The sequence below is a fragment of the Amphiprion ocellaris genome, chromosome 3, assembly GCF_022539595.1.
Source record: "Amphiprion ocellaris isolate individual 3 ecotype Okinawa chromosome 3, ASM2253959v1, whole genome shotgun sequence".
NCBI classification, from domain to species: domain Eukaryota; kingdom Metazoa; phylum Chordata; class Actinopteri; family Pomacentridae; genus Amphiprion; species Amphiprion ocellaris.
In genome coordinates, this window is record NC_072768.1 from 33,766,047 (window position 1) to 33,784,984 (window position 18,938).

At 37.4% G+C, this 18,938-nt stretch overlaps 2 long non-coding RNA genes across 4 annotated transcripts; one reads left to right on the plus strand and one right to left on the minus strand.

Moving 5' to 3' along the window:
• The first annotated feature begins 219 nt into the window (after positions 1–219).
• LOC129348131 (uncharacterized) lies at positions 220–5,678 on the plus strand. Of its 3 annotated transcripts, XR_008600592.1 has the most exons (5): positions 220–322; positions 1,223–1,321; positions 1,732–1,873; positions 2,761–2,861; positions 4,468–5,678. It is a non-coding gene; the product is annotated as an uncharacterized LOC129348131 (long non-coding RNA). The 3 variants fall into 3 exon arrangements; XR_008600591.1 differs by lacking the exon at positions 1,732–1,873 and having other exon boundaries at positions 4,468–5,675; XR_008600590.1 differs by lacking the exons at positions 220–322; positions 1,223–1,321 and having other exon boundaries at positions 1,578–1,873; positions 4,468–5,675.
• A 6,200-nt stretch (positions 5,679–11,878) lies between these two features.
• LOC129348611 (uncharacterized) lies at positions 11,879–18,601 on the minus strand. Its single transcript, XR_008601226.1, has 2 exons — positions 18,278–18,601; positions 11,879–12,384 (listed from the first exon to the last, which is right to left on the minus strand). It is a non-coding gene; the product is annotated as an uncharacterized LOC129348611 (long non-coding RNA).
• Positions 18,602–18,938: the final 337 nt, after the last annotated feature.

Below are 18,938 nucleotides of genomic sequence, written 5' to 3' on the forward strand. Positions count from 1 at the left end.
ATCAAAAAGGGATGTACGAAATTTTAAAAATGCTTTGATTTTCATTTTATATTTAGAATAACAAAAAAATAAAATCAGTAAGAGACAGAAACGAAAAAAGGTCAGTTTTCGTCATTTTCTGAGACCGGAAGTTGTCATCAGCAAGTGTGGAGCCAAACGACAAGGAGATTCTCAGAGGGCGGAGCCAGAGAGCAGTGATTGGTCAGACCATAGAAATATATAGAAGACAGCGCGCTAGCGGATCTAGTCTATTTATGTCTATGGTCGGCACGTCTGGTAGCATCTCTGGCTGCTGTTGACCTTGTTTTTGGAGTAAAACACGGTAAGAAGATAAATACTTCTAACCAGTAGCGTTGTTTTGTTGTACGTTAAGTCAGCGACTTGTGAAGAGTTGTGTTTTGTCGTGTTTGAGCAGTTGGTCCGGACACGTTAGCTAGCTAAGCGGCTAAGTTAGCTAGCGGGCTAATTAGCACAGGTGGCTAACTTACCGCTGAACACCTGTGTTAGTTGCTGCAGCAGCTGTCCGTCATTATTAGAATGACCTCAACCTGTATTTCTCTGCTGTGTATTTTAGCTTTTAAAAAAGTTATTTTACTTTAAGGTTAACTGAAACCCGTTGAGCTGCACTGAAGTTTAACATTCAGCTGGTTTGAATTAAACCGCGCTTAACTTAACATTGCACAATATTACCTCTCTGAATCGCCATAATTTCATTAAATTCCTTCTCTCTTCCACTGCTCAAGTTCAATCCAGTGTATAAAATGACATTAATAGTGAATGAACTAACAACCAGCCATTGTATTTATTTATTATTGCATGTATTTGTAGTAAAACATGAGTTGAAACATCCTACTTTTGGATCTAGAAATGCACAAGCCGTTCATTTTCAGTCACCTGATGAGTTAAACTTCCCTTTTTATGTGAGGTTGAAGCAGAAAGTCTGAGTTAACAAAGAAAGTTGTTTATAATTTGCGATACCTGTTATCTCTGACTGAGGCTTTAGTTTTTGTTGAGCCGATTTACACGTAGAAACTTTGTTCAGGAAGATTTCTCAGTAGCTCAGAGGACAGGCTGCTTTTTACACAACCTTATAAGAGAATGTCTGCCAATGCTTTCAGCAGAATTTAGAAACACAATACTTCCTAAACAGATATTTTGAGGCTGTGAGGTTGAACGTTTGAGAGTATATCAGTGTGTTTGTTTTTGGTCTTTGTGTTTCTAGGTGGAAGCTGAATTAGTGAGGATGACTCCTGCTCCTGTCATCTCTAAGCTCCTCACATCTTTACCTGCACATGAGGAAAATCACTCCTGTAGAATGCAGGTATGTTTGTCATTATTATAAAAAGATGTTGCCTGGTGACCTGTCAGAAACCCATTATACAGAGTCAGCCAAAATAATGTTTACACACATCAGGAAAAGAAAAACTTGCATAAATATTTCAATACCAAATTTATTCAGACATCACAAGATTAATAAAAGTTATCTTTGGCCTCTACAATTACAAGAGGTGCTCAACAAACTGCTGTTGAGGTCTGTGTTTTTAGGTTTAACCCCACAGTTTCTGAATGTACTGATAGTTTGCTTTTTTTTCTTGATCAATGTGGACGTTATAATTGATGGTAACATTTACTGATCATATAATCAGCATGACAATATAACAGTATAACATTCTGACCACCTGACTAATACTGTGTTGGTCCCTTTATGCTGCTAAAACTCCTCTGACCCAGTGGTTCATCAGAACCTCTGGGGATGTCCTGTGGATTCTGTGGATCCTGTGGGTTGCAGGGTGGGTCCTACCTAGACCAGGCTGATCCTGGACCATCCCACAGATGCTCCATCAGATGTGGATGTGGGGAGTGTGGAACCCAGGTGAACAGCTTAGCTCTGTCGTGTTCCTCTGACCACTCCTGAGCAGTTTTAGTTTGTCCTGCTGAGGGAGGCAGCTTGCATCAAGGACTGCTGTTGCCATGGAGACTAGGGGGTTGTTTGTCCTGCAGTGTTTAGGTGGTGGTACATGTCAAACATCCACATGAATGTCAAGGTTTCCCAGCAGAACGTTGCATTAGAACAAGATGATGGATGTTGTTCTCTTCAGCTGTCAGTGGTCAGAATGTTGTGGCTGATCGGTGGATCTGTCTGCCTTTACTCTGACATCCAGAGTTATACAAAAGTGTAGTATGTGTGCAGTGCAGAAGAGGTTCACTTTATTGGATGCAGTTTTAGTGGTTCCATCAGAGAAAATCATATCCATATACAGATTTTTATTAATTCCAGGGCTGGTTCAGTAAAGATTATAATAATAACTACATCAGATAATTCTTGGTTGCAGTTGGAATTTTGCAGCCTGAGAGATGGTTGAGAAGGTTTGCAGTTCTTGTTTTAGCAAAATATGTTATAATAGAACATCTTTATTGTCATTGTATATGAAATTCTCTGCAAACCAGCAAAGTGCATCAGTATGAGGTATCTAAAAATAAATAAGTAAAGAAAAATGCTTCTAAAGCCAATAATAAACAGAATATTTTGAGGGAATATTCTAAAAAGGAAAGAAAAGCTCCATTCTCACTCCTCTCAGGATAAACTGTCATTAAAATTGACTTTAAATTTAGCTTCAACATGAGATAAAAACATTTACTTTCATTACTGATATTGTCAAGTTTTAATAAAGTTCATGCTACTTTTATAAAATGATGAAAGTGAATAAATTGTATTTCTGTGATCTGTGTTTGATTTCTGTCTTTTCTCCTGTCATCCAGATGTTCAGAGGGAGATGATGCCACATCTGGTCCAGCTGATGGAAGGTCTTGAAGTTCTCTGACTGGCCTCGACTGAAGATGGTCGTCTCACTGGATTTAAGGTTCAGATGCTCAGTAACAAACTCCACCAATGTGCCAACAGGGAAGCTTTAGGTTTATTAAATGTTGCTATGAAGGTTTCACTGTTTTTCTTTGTGAATGCAATGTGCTCCAACTGAAACTTGAATTAGAACTTAGAAGTAAATCCTTCCATCTGAAAGGATTTAGTTGCATTAATAACCTCATAACATTCTAATTTTTATTCCAGTCTTGGTTGGAAATAGAATCTCTGTATTGATTCAGGTAAAAACTGAACTTCACAGCATGTTGGAGCAAAACAACCAGATGAAAACTGTGATGGTGTTGGATTGTCAGACCGTAATGTTGCAGCTCAAAGCAGCTTTTCTATCTCAGTTCATTCTGACATTCAGCTATGAATCAACACAGCAGATGGTGATCCATGCTGTGGAAGTCTCACATCTCCTGATTTAATGGAGCTGCTTTGCACTTTTTACACTGTTTATTCACCAACACTTTATTTAATAAAAGTCCCATCTAGTTTTTATGAGGAATGTGATGTTTTAATTTCTCTGTGAATAACTGCAGTCTAATGGAACAACTGGAGTTGTAACATCTGTCCTGATATTGATCATGAAGTATTGATCAGAATACTTATGGTCAGCAGTCATCCCTGAAGTTTTACATTAAAATCTTTACTTGTGTTGTGAACTTTGGTAAGAAGCAGAAACGTTAGCGTTGCCATGGATACATGAGTGTTAAATTCTGTCCATGTTTCCATTTTGGGAAATGCAGTCCAGTTCCAGAATGTGGAGGAATTTAGTCTCAATCACAGACAACAAATATTATCTGAAAGTCGAGTTATTGTTGTTTATCAGCACAATACAAAAAGATTAATGTTACAAATATTCCAGTTAAGACCCTAAAATATCATGATTTATGTAAATTTACCTCAATAATATGAATGTTCAGGTTAAGATTGTACAGTGATATTTATTATGTAAGTTTAGCTGATTAAAGTTTATGACTCTGCACTAAAATATTATTTAAATTGACATCATTATTATAATATTTAGGGTCAGACCCTACAGTATTGAGATTAAGAAATCAAATATTCTATAAAATGTAAATACACTGAACTCATTTGGATATATTTAAGTGAGACTCTACAATATTATTTGACACAAATCTATCTAAATCAAAATTTTAATCATTTTCATGCCAAACATTTACTGGACTGATTTAAATATTAAAATCACTCCTTTCTAATCCTCTGCTGTACGTTCAAACCTGAGGCCTTAAATAGAAACACACAAGTATCTGATTGAAGGAACTTCTGCAGAGTCCTGGTTCCAGAACATGATGATAGAATTATAGACAAACTTTAACAAAAGCTGCCTGAGAGTTTACAGGTTTTTATGTTGGATTTCTTCAGTAATTTAATGAGAGTTATCAGCAAAAATCAAGTGTTCATTTGATGAGCTTCATTTCCTAAAACATCCAGAATTGGAGCTCATATCTTTGGCAGCTGTAAAGTTTCTGCTCCTTCAAAGTTCACAACACAATGAATGAATTCCTAAAACACTCTCAATGCTGGAGAGCGTTTGTGATGCTGAAGCAGTGATCAGTTTTTCTGTTTCTTCTCTGAAGCTGCACAATGAGGGACGTCTGCAGAGACTGAGAAAGAGTCTCACCACATCCTGACATGAGGAAAAAGACTTTTTTGAAGACTACAATGAGAAAAAACTATCAGACAGCAGACAGCTGCATTCAAGGTGAGCTCTGAACATTTGATCTGGAACAGGAATTCAATAACGGCAGCATGAGCTTCATTTCAGTCTGTAGCTGCTGAATTCATGGATGAATCATCTGGCACTAGAGAGGAAGACCATCAAACATCCATGTCAGCTGATGGAGGTCCAAGAGTGAAGACCTCAAATCTGATTGGACGGCCTCCTATTCAGTCACGTGTGAACAAATGCCTTCAAGTTGATTTGTTTTCTAAAATAAATCTAGTTTGAGTCCTAATCTATGCCTGTGTGTTTGCTTCTTTACACCGCTGTTAACAGTTTAGGCTGTTAGATTGTTCCAGATAAGACAAGTACAAGATTCTTCAGAGCCGTTCTACCACGAGCCTGACAGGAAGAACAGCTACTGAATGTTCCTGTGGTTCCCTCAAGGCTACAGGAGGAGTCCTACGAGGACGAGCCGGTCCACCTGATGGCGGCCAGTCGCTGTGGTTCAAAGCCAACACCGACTACGTGGACTTCTACTGGACCACATGGAGGCCTTCAAAATGGACCAACAAGTTCAGCAACTCCCCGACTCGTGGGTCTGAGGACGCCGCCGAGCCTCGGTCCAGCCGGCCTCCTGTCTGTGGGTGTTTGAGTGCTGAGAGGTTTATGGATGCATGTGAACGTTCTGTGTTGAAACAGCAGCTTTGGACTCAGTAACGCCGGGAAAAACCAAGAGCTCCTTTATTTGTGACTTCCACTAAAAAAAACTGATGAAAATAAGTTTGCCAGGGTTCTGACTGATAACAGATTATTAAATAATGAAAATAATCGTTTAAATATTCCTTTAAACAATCCTTTTAGGTCTACATTTCCTTTACACTGACTTCTTGGTATATGTACAAGTATTTTGGGTGGAATATACCATTAAGCCCGATGTTCAAGGGTTCTTCTGGGAATATACCATTAAACCAACCTTTTAGGTAAATGTTCCAGGATGTTGGGTAGAATATACCATCAGATCAACCTTTTAGGTCTACATTGGAAGATTTTAGAGTAGAATATTACTCCAAACCATCCTTTAGGTCTAAATTTATGGTGGAATACTCCTTTACACCAAGATTTTTTGGTCTACATTGAAGGATTTTAGGTGGAGTATTCCTTTGAACAAACTTTTTAAGTTTATGTTCAAGGATGTGGGTGGAATATACCGTCAGACTAACCTTAAGGTCTACAGTAGTGAATTTTAGGTGGAATATACCATTAAACTCACCTTTTAGGTCTACATTGGAGGATTTTAGGTGGACTTTTCTTCCAAACCGTCTTTTAGTCTACATTTAAGGATGTTTAGGATGGTATATTCTTCCGAACCAACTTCTCAGATCTACATTTCAGGTGGAATATTCCTCCATACTAACTTTTTTGGTCTACATTGAAGGATTTTTTCTAAACCACCCTTTCTGGTCTATATTTGAGGTTTTAGGTGGAATATTCCTTTTAACCAGCCCCTCAGGTCTTTGAGGATTTTGGATGAAATACTCAGTTAAACCAACATTTTAGGTGCATGTCCAAGAATTTTTGGTGGAATGTTTCTTTAAGGTGGATGTTTGAGGACCTTGTAGGTGGAATACTTCCTGAAACCAACCTTTTAGGTCAACATTCAAAGATTTAAGGTGGAATATTCCTTTAAACCAACCTAAATTTCATGTTTTGATCATTATCAAGTGAGAAACCTCAATCCAGACTCCTCATAATGACGTTTGAGATTTATGCTGCTGTTATTTGTTTAGTCCAGACTAAATGACAGAAATCCACAACTGTAATTTTATTTCAGGACTCGGTTATTAAATGTCAAAACAATCCATGTGACTCTAAAAACTCAACAGCTGTACAAACTCTAAGATTAAACTCTCCACAAGGATCCAAAATAAGTTGGACTTCTACATGAGAGCTTTAATTATTCTTCATCTACTTCCTGAAAAGTTTGGTCAATAAAAAAGACAAAAACTAATATTTTCAGCTGAACTAAAGACAGACTTTGTGATGTTTCTGCTCACATGTTGTGTTGTTGTAAACTTACTCTTTCAAATAAATAGCCGCCTAACCCCTTGGAAACCAGCGTTTGTCCTGTTTTTGTGTTGCTCCTCGGCGACCCTAGACAGCCGGGTCCTAATGTTTTTTGAGCAACACACCATACTATGACGTTTTTACAATGATGGTTCTACTATGGAACCAGTTTGACATGTTCAGGTGTTCTTTGTGTGAAAACTCAGAGATTTCAGGTATCAGAAGGTGATTTTCAACTTTCTTTGTTAACTTTCTGCTTCAACTTTAAATTTCCTTCACTAATCCAGCCCTCTGGACTTCCTATTGGCTGTCCAGGTGGCTGCTTGGTGTTATCAGGAACACCTGAGCAGCTCAGTGTCTTCCTGCTTTATGTGGCTGCAGTCAAACATTTCTTCTGTTTCTCTTCACCACAGAACCGGGTTTGGCTCCGTTGCTTTAGTTCTTTAGATGTTGGCTTGCAGCTTCCAGCAGTAAAATTGTCTTTAATGTGTTTCTTGGTGTGTTTTAGGGCTTTGTACTGGATAGTTGTCTTGGTAAATGTGGTTCTTTAGCCACAGTTAGCACATGGTTCTAATGTGTACAGTGATTAGGGGGTTTGGTGCAGCTGAGTTGTGTCTTTATCTTGGCTGTAGTGAGTCTTCAGAGGTTTTTGGTCAGACACATTCTGTATTCCTGTTTGTGAACCAGCGTTGGTTGTCCAGAAGGTAAGAGTTCCTGTCCTGATTCTCTGTTCTCAGAGGTTCTCTGGTAGGCTGCAGGAGACTTTAGCGTTTGGGTTGTGCTAGTTTAGTTTTTGTATGGTTTCATTTGGACGACTATCTTGAGGCCCCTCCATGTGGTTTAGTGAGGTTTTCTGGAGCAGTTCTACAAAGCAACCTGCAGCAGAAGAGACTTTGAGAGTTTTTAGGAAGTTCTGGAGACCAGACTTTAGAGCAGCAGAAACATTTGTCAGCAGTTAGAGCAGGAGAAGGTGAGCTTCTGAGTAGAAATGAGATGGAAACCTTCTTGACCCGTGTGGTGAGGTCCTGTACCAAGAGTTTGAGCAGGTTGTGAAGAGTCTGTAGTTCTTTGGTCTGAAAGCACAAGAATAGTCGACTCATTAAAGGAGAAAACAGGAGATATTGTTGGTTCTTCTGTCGCTCTGCAGTTTCCTTAGACTGAATATCAAGTTTCTATTTTAAATGATTTCCCATGTGAGCCCAAGAAGACTTCAATAAACTCCCTCCATCCCCTGGACACAACATATTTTATTACCATGTTAAATTTATTTATTTATTTTTTTTTTTTATGTTTTTGAGTTTTAATCATAGTTTTAGCATAGTTTTTTTCTCTTTGATTGTTTAGTTTTGTCATCTGTATAAAAGGTGCTAAACAAATAAAGTTGAATTGATAAACTGAATAATTGACTCACTCGTGATTGTGACAACAGAAGTATTTTCATTGTGATTTAAGGGTTTATTTCAATTTTAAGGTTGGGGTTAAAATCTTGACAGAAAAAGAAGATTGAAGAAATAAACTATATAACAAAAGCAATTAAATCAAAGGAAAAAAATTAATACAATAAAACTTTAAAAAAGTTTTATTATTAAAAAGATTTAAGAAATTTAAGGTGTAATTTTCTAACTAAACATTTATTTTTTTAATTAAATGTTTTGTCTTTTTAAAGGTTTAATAATCTAATTAAATGTTTTGCATTTTTTAAAATGTTTAATATTCTTCTTGTTTAATTGTGTTTTTCAAATGTTTAATTATGGAAAATATTTTATCTGTAATTTTTAATATTTGTATTTTAAAAATTTTGTTTAATTTCATACTTACATGTATTGTATCTTGTTGAATTATCTAATTCAATATTTTGTCTGTTTAATATAGTTAAACATTAAATACAATTAAATTATATTAAACAGATAAAATATTGAATTAGATAATTCAACAAGATACAATACATGTAAGTATGAAATTAAACAAAATTTTTAAAATACAAGTATTAAAAATTACAGATAAAATATTTTCCAGAATTAAACATTTAAAAAACACAATTTAACAAGAAGAATATTAAACATTTAAAAAAATGCAAAACATTTAATTAGATTATTAAACCTTTAAAAAGGCAAAACATTTAATTAAAGCGTTTTCTAGTCTGAAACGAAAACATCAAGTTGTTTCTTCAAACATTTCCTCTTTCTATGTTCTTGGTTTGATTGTGGACAGATTAACTAAGAACTCATTTCAGAAAACTGCTTTCCAGATAAAGTCTACTAGTAGTTGAAGACATTTATCAAACTAATGTTACCTTCTGATCTCCACAAACTTTACTGTTCAGTGAAGAGAATCAAAGTTTGAGGATTTCTAAAAAACCCACAGGTGAAGGTCTGAAGAACTCAGATGGATGGTCTAAATGTGAAATCAAGACTCATGGTCACAAGTTTTAAGGCTTCTGTTAACCAGAAAGTTCAAACTAACAGAGAAGTACTGAGAAACTTGTAAAATTTCAGTCCTCAGACTGTCTAAAGGTTCAAACTAACAGAGAAGTACTCAAGAACTTTTAGGTTTTCAGTCCTCAGACTGTCTAAAGGTTCAAACTAACAGAGAAGTACTGAGAAACTTTTAAAACTTCAGTCCTCAGACTGTCTCAAAGTTCAAACTAACAGACATCTACTCAGGAACTTCAAAAATTTCAGCCCTCAGACTGTCTGAAGGTTCAAACTAACAGAGAACTACTGTGGGACTTAGAAAATTTCAGCCCTCAGACTGTGTGAAAGCTCAGGTCCTGAGGACTCGGGAGGTCTGGAGGCTTTGGAAAGTCTTGGAACTGAGGGTTCAACCCTCCAGCACAAAGGCTGAAGTCCAACCCCCTGAGAAAAACAATCGAGTCGAGACTCGAGTTAAAAAAAAACTCGAAAATGGCAAAAAATAGATGATAAATGCGCAAAAAAAAGAAGAATTAGTATCTGAGCGAGTAGCTCAGGAGGATAAGAGGATAGACTACCAAGCGGAAGGTCGCAGGTTCAAGACCCGCCACTGGCACTTTTCTTTGTTTGTCTTTGTCAGGATTTTGAGAAAATTTAAGAAGTGTCTGGTCTTGAACCAGCGACCTGCAGCTCCATAGGCAAATCCTTAACTCACTGAGCTACAGATCAGATACAAAGAAATAAATTCGTCGTCCCTTTGGCATCGTAGTTCGTGAAGTGACCACATGGGCAGAGCCAAGGCGGAGTCTGGGTGGAGTCAGGGCGGAGAGTAGGCGGGGAGGTGGGTGGCGGCCTCCCCCCTCTACTCCCCCACCTTCCCCCACCACCCACCACACCTTCCCCCGCCCGACAAGTTCTTCGAGTCTCCACGAGTTCTTCGAGTCTCCATGGGTTTTCCTGAGTTTCTGGAGTTTCCACGAGGTCGGAGGCAGAACAAGCTGTCATGAAGAGGTGTTGAAGTCGGCCAGGATGGACTGACTTTTTACAGCAACTAGAAGGAAGACGACTAGAAGAGCAGGTCTTTAACCACCATCCATAAAATCCATGGAGTTGGCTCCAGAGAAATGAAAGAAGGTCAACTTTTATCAACCTCCATCCAGATGTTCAACTTGATATCTTTACTTTGACATTTTTAGCACCACAAACCTTTAGTATCACACTTTATTATCATTTATTAGGACTTTCATGGAATCCACCAGCAGATTTAGTTTTTGTTGACAAACTTTATTCTTGTCATCGTGGGACTGCAGTATTTCAAACTGTTCCTTCTATTTGACCTCATGTTTATTAATTTTAGTGGAGAAAGTTATTTTAGTCTCTTAAAAACCAAGTAATAAATTGGATTAGTCAAGAGCTTTAAATTTCTTACTTTGTCATATTTTAAATATGACAAAAAATATAAAAATAAAGTGCCTTGAGACAATTTGACCTGTAATTGGCGTTATATGAATAAAATTGAATTCAAATTGTATGTATCTTGTAATGGAGTAATTCAGCCATATATGTTGGAAAACACATTTTCTTTGACCATTAATCTGTTGATTGTTTTCTCCAGTAATTCATTTCTTGTTTTGGCTTATAAAATGTCAAACCTAAATATATTCAGTTTACTGTCATAAAAACAAAAAAGATTTATATTCATGATGCAGGGATCCGGCAGTTTTTCACTTTTTATCTTAGTTTAGTCAGAAAGATAGTTGATAATGTGTGAATTGTTGCAGCTTGTGAGCCGTAGAAGGTTTTAATCTTTGGGGCCGAGTGTCAGAAAACACTTAGAAACCAACATCAACAAAACACTCAACAAAGATTTGAACATCATTAAAGGGAAATCCAACTTTTGCATGACAATGTCTAATTAAAGGACATTTATTTCCAACGTAAATGTGTGATATTCATCCTCTGGAGCTTTCTCTTCACATCGTCTTCCACCTGTACTGGTTTGGTCGGGAGCATGTGCAACAAACATTTGAAAAACTGCACTTTAACATCAATAAATGACACTGAAGTTTAATCTCTACATAAATGAGACTGAGTCTGGATATGCTGCTCTGTCATTAACTCCTAAGTTTAGGGAAAGTTCAAACAAAAGAGGACAGTTCAGATAAGACTTGAGAATGAGCTTATTTTGAACAAACATCTCAGACTTTCTGAGCTTCAGCACCTCTAGCAAGATATTTTAACAACAAGCAACTCAAGAGATCCAGAAGTTGGAGAGAGTTAGCTTTAGCTGAGCCAAAGAACATGTGGGACGCTAACCTAGCAAACATTTCAGACTTTTCTCTGTGAATTCTGAGAAATAATTTACTATTTAATGACAGAGCTACACATCTTAACTCAGTCTCATTAAAACAGACTCTAATTCAGTGTCATCCATCCATATTAAAGTGCAGTTACCCAAAATGTTTGTTGCATGAGCTCCAACAAAACCTGTCCAGGTAGAAGGCCACTTTGACAAACAGGAAGTGGAAGATTCCAAGCAGATTTATAGGAGGGGGAACCAGACTGTACTAAGTGTGGTCGAGTATAAAGGGGTGTTTTGTGGGTTTTTAAGGCTCATAATGATTATTAGTGAAACATTTGGAGTCGATATTCATTTGCAGTAAATGAAAGTATTTAAAATCTTGGAGTTAAACTTAGAAGAACACAAACTCTAACAGAAAACTTTGTTGATACGTTTTTGTTTTGTTTAGAGATGTTAAGTTAAAGAAGTTTTATTCATGACGTATAACCAATCAAATCACTCCAGAAGACAGAGCGACCACAGGTAGATAAAGGTTCAGAGCCAAAGTATCACCATTTTTAAATGTATTTATTACTGTAAATCAGTAAAAAATAAAATACTGATAATCAGTAAATCAGTCAGCCCACAATTACTACAATTCTACAATGTATGTCTCTTTCCTTTGACTTGTTATTTGTACAATATACGATGTATATGATGGCGTTTTTTCATACCAAAGGCTATACTATGATGTTTTCTAAGAGACATACGATGTTACTCTGGTTGTTCTGGCTCTGGGCTGCTGCACTCCTCCTCTGTTGTTTTCTGGATTGTACTCAGCTGCATGCCTTCGTCCATCCGGCCTCCGTTGACTCGTCCCGCCTGCCGTCTCTGGAGCTGAAGCTGGATTGGAACAGACCAAAGTACAGTCCAATCACGATGCCAGCTGCCTCTCAAAAGGCTCCTTCATCTGGCAGGTAGCGGCACTTCTTCTGAGGGGAAGCTGAGCTGGACCAGCAGAACTTTGGAGATGTGTTCCAGTGGTTGGTGGATGTGTGGGGAGATAGAGAGGGACCTTTGAATTGTTCAGAAAGGAAAACAGGGAACCCATTGGTAATTTTACTTTAGGGTACTACTGCGGTGTGTTTTGGGGTTTTAAGAGGTGAACAGGAAGAGTTTTTTTTTTCCTATTGATTATCTTTTACTTTGTTCCTGGTTGGAATGCCCATCAATGTCAACATGAAGTTCACTTTTAGTTCTGTTTATTTATTTTTAGTTTAATAACACCCATTTGTTTTTAACCCCCTCACATGTTGTGTTGTTGTAAACTTCCTCTTTCAAATAAATACTCGTTTAACGCTCTGGAAACCAGCGTTTGGACTGTTTTGGTGTTGCTCCTCACCTACTTCAGACAGCCGGGACATAACAACGTTTTGTGGACCAAAGGCTATACAATGACGTTTCTAGAGCCACATGCTACACTATGACGTTTTTAGAGCGACATGCTACACTATGACGTTTTTAGAGCGACATGCTATACTATGAGGTTTCTAGAGCGACATGCTATACTATGACGTTTTTTGGACCAAAGGCTATACTATGACGTTTTTTGGGTGACATGCTATACTATGACATTTGTTGCACCAAAGGCTATACTATGACATTCTCAGAGCGAAATGCTATACTATGACGTTTTTAGGGTGACATGCTATAGTATGACGTTTTTAGGGTAACATGCTCTACTATGACGTTTTTAGAGCCACATGCTATACTATGATATTCTTTGGATGACATGCTATACTATGACGTTATTTGGACCAAAGGCTATAGTGTGACATTTTTAGAGCGACATGCTATATTATGACGTTTTTAGAGTGACATGCTATACTATGACGTTCATAGAGCAACATGCTATACTATGACGTTTTTAGAGCGACATGCTATACTATGATGTTTTTAGAGCGACATGCTATAGTATGACTTTTTAAGAGTGACATGCTATACTATGACATTTTAAGAGCGACATGCTATAGTATGACGTTTTTAGAGGGACATGCTATACTATGACGTTTTTAGAGCGACATGCTATAGTATGACGTTTTTAGAGCGACATGCTATATTATGACGTTTTTAGAGCGACATGCTATATTATGACGTTTTTTGGACCAAAGGTTATAGTATGACATTTTTAGAGCGACATGCTATACTATGACGTTTTTAGAGGGACATGCTATACTATGACGTTTTTAGAGCGACATGCTATAGTATGACGTTTTTAGAGCGACATGCTATATTATGACGTTTTTAGAGCGACATGCTATACTGTGACGTTTTTAGAGCGACATGCTATAGTATGACGTTTTTAGAGCCACATGCTATACTATGACATTTTTTGGGCGACATGCTATGACGTTTTTTGGGCGACATGCTATACTATGACGTTTTTAGAGCGACATGCTATACTATGACGTTTTAAGAGCGACATGCTGTACTATGATGTTCTTTGGACGACATGCTATACTATGACGTTTTTGGGACCAAAGGCTATACTATGACGTTTTTAGAGCGACATGCTATACTCTGACATTTTTTGGGTGACATGCTATACTATGACGTTTGTTGGACCAAAGGCTATACTATGACATTGTCAGAGCGACATGCTATACTACGACGTTTTTTGGAGCCACATGCTATACTATGACGTTTTTAGGGTGACATGCTATACTATGATGTTCTTTGGACGACATGCTATACTATGATGTTTCTAGAGCCACATGCTATACTATGACGTTTTTAGAGCCACATGCTATACTATGACGTTTTTGGGACCAAAGGCTATAGTATGACATTTTTAGAGCAACATGCTATACTATGAAGTTTTTAGAGCGACATGCTATACTATGACGTTTTTAGAGCGCCATGCTATACTATGATGTTTTAAGAGCGACATGCTATATTATGAGGTTCTTTGGACGACATGCTATACTATGACATTTTTTTGGACCAAAGATTATAGTATTACATTTTTAGAGCGACATGCTATACTATGACGTTTTCAGCGCAACATGCTATACTATGACGTTTTTAGAGCGACATGCTATAGTATGACGTCTTTAGAGCGACATGCTATATTATGACGTTTTTAGAGCGACATGCTATACTATGACGTTTTTAGAGCGACATGCTATAGTATGACGTTTTTAGAGCAACATGTTATACTATGACGTTTTTTGGGCGACATGCTATGACGTTTTTTGGGCGACATGCTATACTATGATGTTTTTAGAGTGACATGCTATACTATGAAGTTTTATGAGCGACATGCTATACTATGACGTTTTTAGAGCGACATGCTATACTATGATGTTTTAAGAGCGACATGCTGTACTACGATGTTCTTTGGACGACATGCTATACTATGACGTTTTTTGGACCAAAGGCTATACTATGACGTTTTTAGAGCGACATGCTATACTCTGACGTTTTTTGGGTGACATGCTATACTATGACGTTTGTTGGACCAAAGGCTATACTATGACATTCTCAGAGCGACATGCTATACTATGACGTTTTTTGGGCGACATGCTATGACGTTTTTTGGGCGACATGCTATACTATGATGTTTTTAGAGCGACATGCTATACTATGAAGCTTTATGAGCGACATGCTATACTATGACGTTTTTAGAGCGACATGCTATACTATGATGTTTTAAGAGCGACATGCTGTACTACGATGTTCTTCGGACGACATGCTATACTATGACGTTTTTTGGACCAAAGGCTATACTATGACGTTTTTAGAGCGACATGCTATACCCTGACGTTTTTTGGGTGACATGCTATACTATGACGTTTTTTGGACCAAAGGCTATACTATGACATTCTCAGAGCGACATGCTATACTATGACGTTTTTTGGGCGACGTGCTATACTATGATGTTCTTTGGACGACATGCTATACTATGACGTTTTTTGGACCAAAGGCTATAGTATGACATTTTTAGAGCAACATGCTATACTATGACGTTTTTAGAGCGACATGCTATACTATGACGTTTTTAGAGCAACATGCTATGACATTTTTAGAGCGACATGCTATAGTATGACGTTTTTAGAGTGACATGCTATACTGTGACGTTTCAAGACCGACATGCTATACAATGACATTTTTTGGACGACATGCTATACTCTGACGTTTTAAGAGGGACATGCTATATGATGACGTTTTTAGAGCGACATGCTATACTATGACATTTTTAGAGCGACATGCTATGCTATGACATTTTTACAGCGACATGCTACACTATGACGTTTTTTGGACGACATGCTATACTATGAAGTTTTTAGAGCGACACGATACACTATTACGTTTTTTGAGCCACATGCTATCCAATGGCGTTTTTAGAGCGACATGCTGTAGTATGACGTTTTTAGAGCGACATGCTGTAGTATGACGTTTTTAGAGCGACATGCTATGCTATGACGTTTTTAGAGCGACATGCTATACTGTGATGTTTCAAGAGCAACATACTGTACTATGACGTTTTTTGGGCGACATGCTACACTATGACGTTTTTTGGGCGGCATGCTAAACTATGACGTTTGTTGATCCAAAGGCTATACTATGACATTTTTAGAGCGACATGCTATACTATGATGTTTTTAGAGTGACATGCTATGACGTTTTTAGAATGACATGCTATACTATGACGTTTTTAGAGCGACATGCTATACTATGATGTTTTTAGAGTGACATGCTATGACGTTTTTAGAGTGACATGCTATGCTATGACGTTTTTAGAGCGACATGCTATGACGTTTTTTGGGCGACATGCTATACTATGACGTTTTTAGAGCGACATGCTATACTATGATGTTCTTTAGACGACATGCTATAGTATGACGTTTATAGAGCAACATGCTATACTATGACGTTTTTAGAGCGACATGCTATACTATGACGTTTTTTGGACCAAAGGCTATAGTGTGACGTTTTTAGAGCGAAATGCTATACTATGACGTTTTTAGAGCGACATGCTATACTATGACTTTTTTAGAGCGACATGCTATACTATGACGTTTTTAGATCAACATGGTATACTATGATGTTTTTAGAGCGACAGGCTATAGTATTACTTTTTTAGAGCGACATGTTATGCTATGACATTTTTAGAGCGCCATGCTATACTATGACGTTTTAAGAGCGACATGCTATATTATGATGTTCTTTGGACGACATGCTATACTATGACATTTTTTTGGACCAAAGGTTATAGTATTACATTTTTAGAGCGACATGCTATACTATGACGTTTTCAGCGCAACATGCTATACTATGACGTTTTTAGAGTGACATGCTATAGTATGACGTCTTTAGAGCGACATGCTATATTATGACGTTTTTAGAGCGACATGCTATACTATGACGTTTTTAGAGCGACATGCTATACTATGACATTTTTAGAGCGACATGCTATAGTATGACGTTTTTAGAGCAACATGTTATACTATGACGTTTTTTGGGCGACATGCTATGACGTTTTTTGGGCGACATGCTATACTATGATGTTTTTAGAGCGACATGCTATACTATGAAGTTTTATGAGCGACATGCTATACTATGATGTTCTTTGGACGACATGTTATACTATGACGTTTTTTGGACCAAAGGCTATAGTATGACGTTTTTTGGGTGACGTGCTATACTATGATGTTTTTAGGGTGACATGCTATACTATGATGTTCTTTGGACGACATGCTATACTATGATGTTTCTAGAACCACATGCTATACTATGACGTTTTTAAAACCACATGCTATACTATGACGTTTTTAGAGCCACATGCTCTACTATGACGTTTTTAGAGCGACATGCTACATTATGACGTTTTTAGAGCGACATGCTATACTATGATGTTTTTAGAGCGACATGCTATACTATGACGTTTTTAGAGCGACATGCTATACTATGACGTTTTTAGAGCGACATGCTATACTATGACGTTTTTAGAGCGACATGCTATACTATGACGTTTTTTGGACCAAAGGCTATAGTATGTTTTTAGAACGACATGCTATACTATGATGTTTTTAGAGCGACATGCTATACTATGACGTTTTAGAGCGACATGCTATACTATGACAATTTTAGAGCAACATGCTATAGTATGACGTTTTTAGAGCGACATGCTATACTATGACGTTTTTTGGGTGACATGATATACTATGACGTTTTTAGAGCAACATGCTATACTATGACGTTTTTAGTGCGACATGCTGTAGTATGACGTTTTTAGAGCGACATGCTGTACTATGTTTTTAGAGCGACATGCTATACTATGACTTTTTTAGAGCGACATGCCAAACTATGACGTTTTTTGGACCAAAGGCCATAGTATGACCTCTTTAGAGCGACATGCTATACTATGACGTTTGTTGGGCAACCCTCTATACTTTAGGCTTTTTAAATTGACATATTACTATGACGTTTTTCTTTGTTTTAGTTTTGTTTGTTTTTTAGCAACATATAAGAATTTGAACAGTTTTAAAAATTACTATACTTTCACTTGTGCAATGAAATATTATTCTATGGCATTTTTTAGATGACATATACTCTGATGTTTTCTTGAAAAACATACTATTTTGACAATATACTGCCCTATGACATTTTCTGAACCACATATCATACATGACAATTTTAGGCAACATCCTATCATTTTGTACTTTTTGAACCACATAATAATCAGTTGTTTTTTTTTGTTGACATGCTATACTATGAACTACAGGCCATACTATGTTATTCTTGAAAAGTATACTATACTTTGACATTTGCTGAACTACATCCTATACTATGGCGTTATACACAGAGTGCTTTGGTTACATGTTGATTTATAATCTAGATTTTTTTCTGTTTTGTTTTTTGACGGGATTACCACAGACCTGACCGTGAACACCGTTGACACCCACCTGAGGGAGACGCTGCCTAAGATCTCAAGGCTGCTTGGTCGTGGTCTTTCTGGTCCTGCTCCAGAATGCCTTCATCAACTATGTCTTCTTTTGAAGAGGCCCTCAGATGCTGCAATCTCTGACCTTAAGGAGGAACTGCTACTTTCACTCTGTAACAAGACGGCGGTTATTTTAAAGACCCAGCTCCTGGCGGCTTTGAGTGAAAGTTTAACACCCATCAAAACGGAACTACAGACAGTTAAATCTGAGCTGTCGGTCAGTATTTCAAACATCAAGTCCGACCCGGCTGCACTAAAGCACGCTGTGGGTGAAACGGAAACTTCACTCTCCACATCACCAACACACTCCAAAGCAGAGCACCTGTCTGCTGAACTTTTAAAAGTGGACTATAAATGTGAAAAATGTGAGCAGCAGCAGACTGTGAGCAGCGGAACAGATGTGATCAGAAAGAAGTCATTTTCTTTTTTCTTTTCTTTCTGGTTGACTTGATGCTGTCAGATACAGATGTTGGAGCCGATTCTGATCTTTCAGGATAAAAAGCTCCTTTTCCTTCACAGACTTTTCAGGAAATTATTCTCTCAGGTTTTCTCTGCTATTTATATTTTTATTATCTGTGATTATTTCATTATTTCTTTATTGTAAAAATAAAGTTTGAGGCATA